Raw genomic sequence first — 6,837 nt, 5'->3', positions numbered from 1 at the left:
CTCAAAGCTGCACCTTACCCTTTGTAGCTCGCGAGGGGGGCATTTCTGCTCGGATTACGTCGCCTGGGACCCTTCTGCATTCTGCTTTTGGTCACTTGTCCCAAGAAAGGGGTTGTTTTGGGGGGTGGGGGGTGGTGGGAGTGTGCAGGTGGTGGTGGTGGTGGGGGGTGTCTGCATCCAACCAAAGGACCAGAGTGGATTACATGCACGAGGAGCATGCATATGGAGCAATAAACAAAAACAACAACAACAACAACAACAACAGCTGCAGCTGCAGCAGCCAGAGATGACCAGGCGTTGAACTGCAGAGCTGCCAAAATAACAGAAACACAAAAACGCCTCCAAGCTACAACTTTTAGAGGAGGAGAAGGAGGGGAAAGGAGGAGGCGGAGGAGGGAGGAGGGGTGCTGGCAAGTTTGGCTTGGAAATGGTACGTTTAACAAATCAATTTCATCATTTATTTGCTCCGTCTTCCAGCACGGACACCCAAAAAGGCGCAGGGCAGATTACGCACGGTGTGTGTGTGTGTGTATATATGTGTGTGTATATGTGTGTGTGCATATGTGCGTGTGCATATATGTGTGTGAGTGTGTGTGCATGGATATGCATGCAAAAAGTCGAGCTGGAAGACGTGCATTCAGGACATTTCGCTCTTTTAAGCCACTCGTGTCCTTAAGTTTGCAGTGTTTCTCTGCCTGCGCGCGTGATAAGGCGCCTTGCTGTGCCAGGCTCATTACCGCTGTCCCGTCGTGGAAGTTCCGCACGAGGAGCAAACAACGAAATGCACAAACAAACAAACAAACAAACAAACAAACAGAAAATAGCAGATATATGCTAAAACCGTGCAAGCGTTCAGCGTTAAAGCTACAAATAAAAAAGCTCTAGCTAAGCTTTAGCTCACGGCAAAAAAATGGCCGCAGGCTCGCCGGCATGAATTTGAAGCACCACGCCGACAGAGGCGCCCCCTCGCCGGCGTGCAGCTTCAGCCACACCGCGGTAGCCTCCAGCAGCCCGGAGCTAGCTGCGGTGCTTCTCAGGCTCAGGCTCAAGCTCAAGCGCGCGCGCGCACACATACACACACACGTATATACACACACACACACACACACTTGCAGTTTTATTCGTCTGCTTTTAATGTTTGAGTGACAATAACGCATCGAGGTGGCGAATAAAGCATGTAGATGATCTGCAATAACTTAAAAAGTGTTAATGTTTATGTTAGCAAACAGGGCCGTGTGGAGGAACTCTGACTAGCTAGCATTGCAGGAGGACAGCAGGCGAGCGCCCGGCCGCACACTTCCACACACAGGCTGCTATTTCTAAACACGGGTACTTTCGCTGGCAGTGGCCTGGAAAGCAGCTTTAGGTCTTTAGCAAACTCTAAAATCAGCTTTAACTCTGCGAGGACATTTTCAGTGGGTGTACATTCAGGAAGTGTCTGTCTTCCTCTTCCCCAGCTCAGCTATAAATGAATGGGCTTCACAGCTCCAGGCTTCAGGCTGAGAGGGGGCTTCTCTGTTGAAGCCCATGTGCTGTGTGTTATTATAGAGTAGTTTAAGAAGGACTGCATTGGTTGAAAAAATGTTTAAATAAAAAAATATGTAAGTTTATTACAAATGTGTTCAATTAGATTCAAGTTTCAGGTTTATTTGACTTCCGTGCATTGAAATGCTTGTGGTGAGGCTCAGGTTGATGCTCTACAGGAGGACACAACTATATACATACTATATACATTGCTGTAAATAGTATTGTTATTGCTCTTTTAATTCTTATTTGTATTGTGTATATAGTGTAAATTATTTATCCAAATTTTCTTGCTATCCCTTTCTGCTGTTACACTGGGAATTTCCCCACTGCGGGACTAATAAAGGACTATCTTATCTTATCTAAACATTAACATTTAAATGTAAAAGTGATATGAAATTATATTAAATAAATACAAAATATACACGAAATGCAGAATATACAAAGACAGAAGCGATTTGTAGAAATTCCTGATATGTACATTTATGAGACAGTTATATAAATATAGATATGTATGTTTATGTCTATTCCTGTTCCTGTATAAAGTGACTTAGTGATGTTGTCCATAGCAGTGATATGTGTGTGTATATATATATATATATATATATATAGTATTAATAATAAAGTGTCCGAGTGCAGTGGTGTTGGTAAAAGGTTCACAGCCTGTTCAGGAACCTGATGGCTTGTGGGTGGAAACTGTTCATTAGCCGGTTTGTTCTGGCCTGGATGCTGCGGTACCTCCTGCCTGATGGCAGTAAGGTGAACAGGCCGTGTGCTTGGTGGCTACAGTCCAACCAGATCTTCTGGATTTTTCTCAGGCAGCGGGACCGGATGAGATGAGATGGTGTTTCTTCTGTATTTGTATCTTTGGTTTTTGTGATGGAGCTGTGAAGCTTATGTAGGCCTTACGTGACTCCGTGACTTACGTGACATGGAAAAAGTTGAAGTTTATCATGATTATTATTTTTTATTTCACTTTTGCTAAAACAAATATAAGGTTTCTTGTGAAAACATTTATTTTCCAAGTAAATCAGCATGTTGTCTTGAGATCAGACATGTACCGGCGCAGAAAAATAGCATCTAATTAACTCCTGGCCTTTCTGGACTTCTAAGGAAACTGTAGATTTTTCACGTTAGTCATGACAGGGCTGATAGCTGTTATAGGAAAAAACTTTTTTCTAACTGAAAACCTTTTTTTTACATTGCTTTTTTTAGGAATGTAAAAAATAAATAAATGGACACATAATAAATTTCCCCCTTATCCCAAATATATTCAAGTCAGCCAAGAGGGATGTTTGGTGTTTCATGTTTATAGTTTTGCGTTGGAGATACGAAGCTGATAATGGCCAGATCTCTTTGGCTGAGGTGGGAAATTTATAGAAATCCAGAATATATTTCAGTAATATTCATATATATTATTATATTATTTTGTAATTCCAGCTAATTTTCTTGTGATTAAATTTATTAAATTAAGTATTTTTCTAATGTTCTCAAGCAAACAGTTTAATTAGTGGTGATAACAAATATAGTTTCTCATGTTATTTCAAGTTTATATATAATATAAGTTTGTAAGCTAATTATCTTGAGATCACAAGAAAAAAAAAAAGTTGTAATCATAATAGCTTCATCTATTACAGTTTGTTTACATGCAAACAGAAGGAATTTCAGTTTTTCACAAGCTATAAAACCCTGAATAGCCCTAATCCTTCATGACGCTTGAGTACTTGGGTAAAAGAGGCAGCATGGTCTGCACTCTAGTGCAGGGGTATAAATTTAAATGAAGTATTAGCTCTGACTGCTGAGCAGGTGTTTTTCTACTTTGTTACCTCATATTCGCCGCTAGGCCAGTTTCTCCCCCCCATGTGAACTCGGAAAAGTTCCACCTTGAATCCGAACATGGATTCCGAAACAGATTACTCATATTAAAACACCATTAGCTTCTTTTTTGAGCCTTTTCATTTCACCGCTGTGCTGCTACGCTCTTGCCGGGTTGGATGAAGTCACCTCACCGAGTGTAGCCCATTGACATTTTTTTGTGTGGATAAATAATTCAAGTTCATGAACTGTTCACGATGCTTAGCGACGGGTCTTGGAGAGCCTGTCCCATTGGATTTAGCTGGAGCCGCTGTTGCCAAGCAGCCTATAAAAGTTGGAAAACTTTCTGCACTGGTGTCGTTGGAGGACAGTCTGGTCGATGTGTTAACTCATTGCGGTTTAGTTTGTGTTCAATCACCACCTACACTCACTACAGTGTTTATTAAAGTCCAGCTGGACACAGATGAGCGCTCTGGTCGTTCATTATGGACGGGCTCATGTGTGAGCTGCATAGGGTGCAAGGCGGGGACTCCCAGCATAGGGCGCCAGTCCATTGCTGATAAATGAGCTCTGTGGGAGTTAATTGGACACTTTGGTGCAAGAACAGTGCAGGATATGGGGGACAATATAGACTGGTTGTACATGCAGGGAATTCGCCGTTAGTGGAAGAACTCCATTCAAAATGCTGTTCAGTCCAAGACTAGGCTTAATCCCAGTCAGGAAAAACTTCCCTATATAAATTAGTGCAAGACTTCGAAACATCATTCACTGTAAAATTGATTCTGCAGCACTGAGAGTTCATCCAACACTGCACAACACTTAAACTTTTAATGGCAATTTAACCCTGTAACCAGCTGTATTCAGCAGAGTTAACTGTTATTCCAGCCCTATGAGAGTTCATTCAGCACTGTAGCGGTTAATATAACACTGTAATAGTTAATGTAGGACTTTGTAATAGTTAAACCAAAACTGTGAGTTAATTCAACACTGCAAAAGATGATTAAGCATTAAAGCTGTGAAAGTGAACCCAGAATACTAAGGGTTAATGCAGTGCCGTGTAAGAGTTCATTCATTTCTGTAGCGCGTAATTCATCACTGTTCAGAGTTCATTCACACTAAGGGTTAATACATCATTAGAAGAGTTAAAGCAGTTCAGCATTGTAAGTATTAATGCAACACTAAGAGTACTGTGTGGGTTAATTCAGTACTGTGAGAGTTAATAAAGTACTGTGTGGGTTAATTCAGTACTGTGTGGGTTAATTCAGTACTGTGAGAGTTAATTCAGCACTGTGAGAGTTAAAGTACTGTGTGGGTTAATTCAGTACTGTGTGGGTTAATTCAGTACTGTGAGAATTAATAAAGTACTGTGTGGGTTAATTCAGTACTGTGAGAATTAATAAAGTACTGTGTGGGTTAATTCAGCACTGTGAGAGTTAAAGTACTGTGTGGGTTAATTCAGTACTGTGAGAGTTAATTCAGCACTGTGAGAGTTAATTCAGCACTGTGAGAGTTAATAAAGTACTGTGTGGGTTAATTCAGTTCTGTGAGAATTAATAAAGTACTGTGTGGGTTAATTCAGTACTGTGAGAATTAATAAAGTACTGTGTGGGTTAATTCAGCACTGTGAGAGTTAAAGTACTGTGTGGGTTAATTCAGTACTGTGAGAGTTAATTCAGCACTGTGAGAGTTAATTCAGCACTGTGAGAGTTAATAAAGTACTGTGTGGGTTAATTCAGTACTGTGAGAATTAATAAAGTACTTTGTGGGTTAATTCAGTACTGTGAGAGTTAAAGTACTGTGTGGGTTAATTCAGTACTGTGAGAGTTAATAAAGTACTGTGTGGGTTAATTCAGTACTGTGTGGGTTAATTCAGTACTGTGAGATTTAAATTCAGCACTGTGAGAGTTAATAAAGTACTGTGTGGGTTAATTCAGTACTGTGAGAATTAATAAAGTACTGTGTGGGTTAATTCAGTACTGTGAGAATTAATAAAGTACTGTGTGGGTTAATTCAGTACTGTGAGAGTTAATAAAGTACTGTGTGGGTTAATTCAGTACTGTGAGAATTAATAAAGTACTGTGTGGGTTAATTCAGTACTGTGAGAGTTAAAGTACTGTGTGGGTTAATTCAGTACTGTGTGGGTTAATTCAGTACTGTGAGAGTTAATTCAGCACTGTGAGAGTTAATTCAGCACTGTGAGAGTTAATAAAGTACTGTGTGGGTTAATTCAGTACTGTGAGACTTAATTCAGCTCTGTGAGAGTTAATAAAGTACTGTGAGACTTAATTCAGCTCTGTGAGACTTAATTTAGCACTGTAAGAGTTAATTCAGCTCTGTGAGAGTTAATTCAGTACTGTGAGAGTTAATTTTGCTCTGTGAGAGTTAATTCAGTACTAAGAGAGTTAATTCAGCTCTGTACAAGTTAATTCAGTACTAAGAGTTAATTCAGCTCTGTGAGAGTAAATTCAGTACTATCAAATTTAATTCAGCACTGTGAGAGTAATTCCGCTCTGTGAGAGTAATTCAGTACTGTGAGAGTTAATTCAGCACTGTGAGAGTTAATTCAGTATGGAGAGAGTTAATTCAGCACTGTGAGAGTTAATGCAGTACTGAGAGAGTAATTCAGTACTGTGAGTTAATTCAGTACTGAGAGAGTTAATTCAGCTCTGAGTTAATTCAGTACTGTGAGAGTAATTCAGTACTGAGAGTTAATTCAGCTCTGTGAGAGTTAATTCAGTTAATTCAGTACTCAGATAGTTAATTCAGTACTGTGAGAGTTAATTCAGTACTGAGAGAGTTAATTCAGCTCTGTGAGAGTTAATTCAGCACTGTGAGAGTTAATTCAGTACTGTGAGAGTTAGTTCAGTACTGTGAGAGTTAATTAAGTTCTGTGAGAGTTAATTCAGCACTGAGAGAGTGAATTCAGCACTGTGGGATTTAATTCAGTACTGTGAGAGTTAATTCAGTACTGTGAGAGTTAATTCAGCTCTTTGAGAGTGCATTCAGCACTGTGAGAGTTAATTCAGTACTGTGAGAGTTAATTCAGTACTGTGAGAGTTAATTCAGTTCTGTGAGAGTTAATTCAGCACTGTGAGAGTTAATTCAGTACTGAGAGAGTTAATTCAGCAGTGTGAGAGTTAATTCAGCACTGTGAGAGTTAATTCAGTACTGTGAGACCTAATTCAGTACTGTTAGGGTTAATTCAGCACTATAAGGGTTAAATCAGTACTATTAGGGTTAATTCAGTACTATTAGGGTTAATTCAGTACTATTAGGGTTAAATCAGCACTTTTTGGGGTAAATCAGTACTGTTAGGGTTAATTCAGTACTATTAGGGTTAAATCAGCACTATTAGGGTTAATTCAGCACTATTAGGGTTAATTCAGTACTGTTAGGGTTAATTCAGTACTATTAGGGTTAATTCAGTACTATAAGGGTTAATTCAGTACTGTTAGGGTTAATTCAGTACTGTTAGGGTTAATTCAGTACTATAAGGGT

The sequence above is a fragment of the Salminus brasiliensis genome, chromosome 6 (assembly GCF_030463535.1).
Source record: "Salminus brasiliensis chromosome 6, fSalBra1.hap2, whole genome shotgun sequence".
Lineage (NCBI taxonomy): Eukaryota > Metazoa > Chordata > Actinopteri > Characiformes > Bryconidae > Salminus > Salminus brasiliensis.
The sequence above is the reverse complement of the archived record's forward strand: the minus strand, read 5'-3'. Positions refer to the sequence as shown.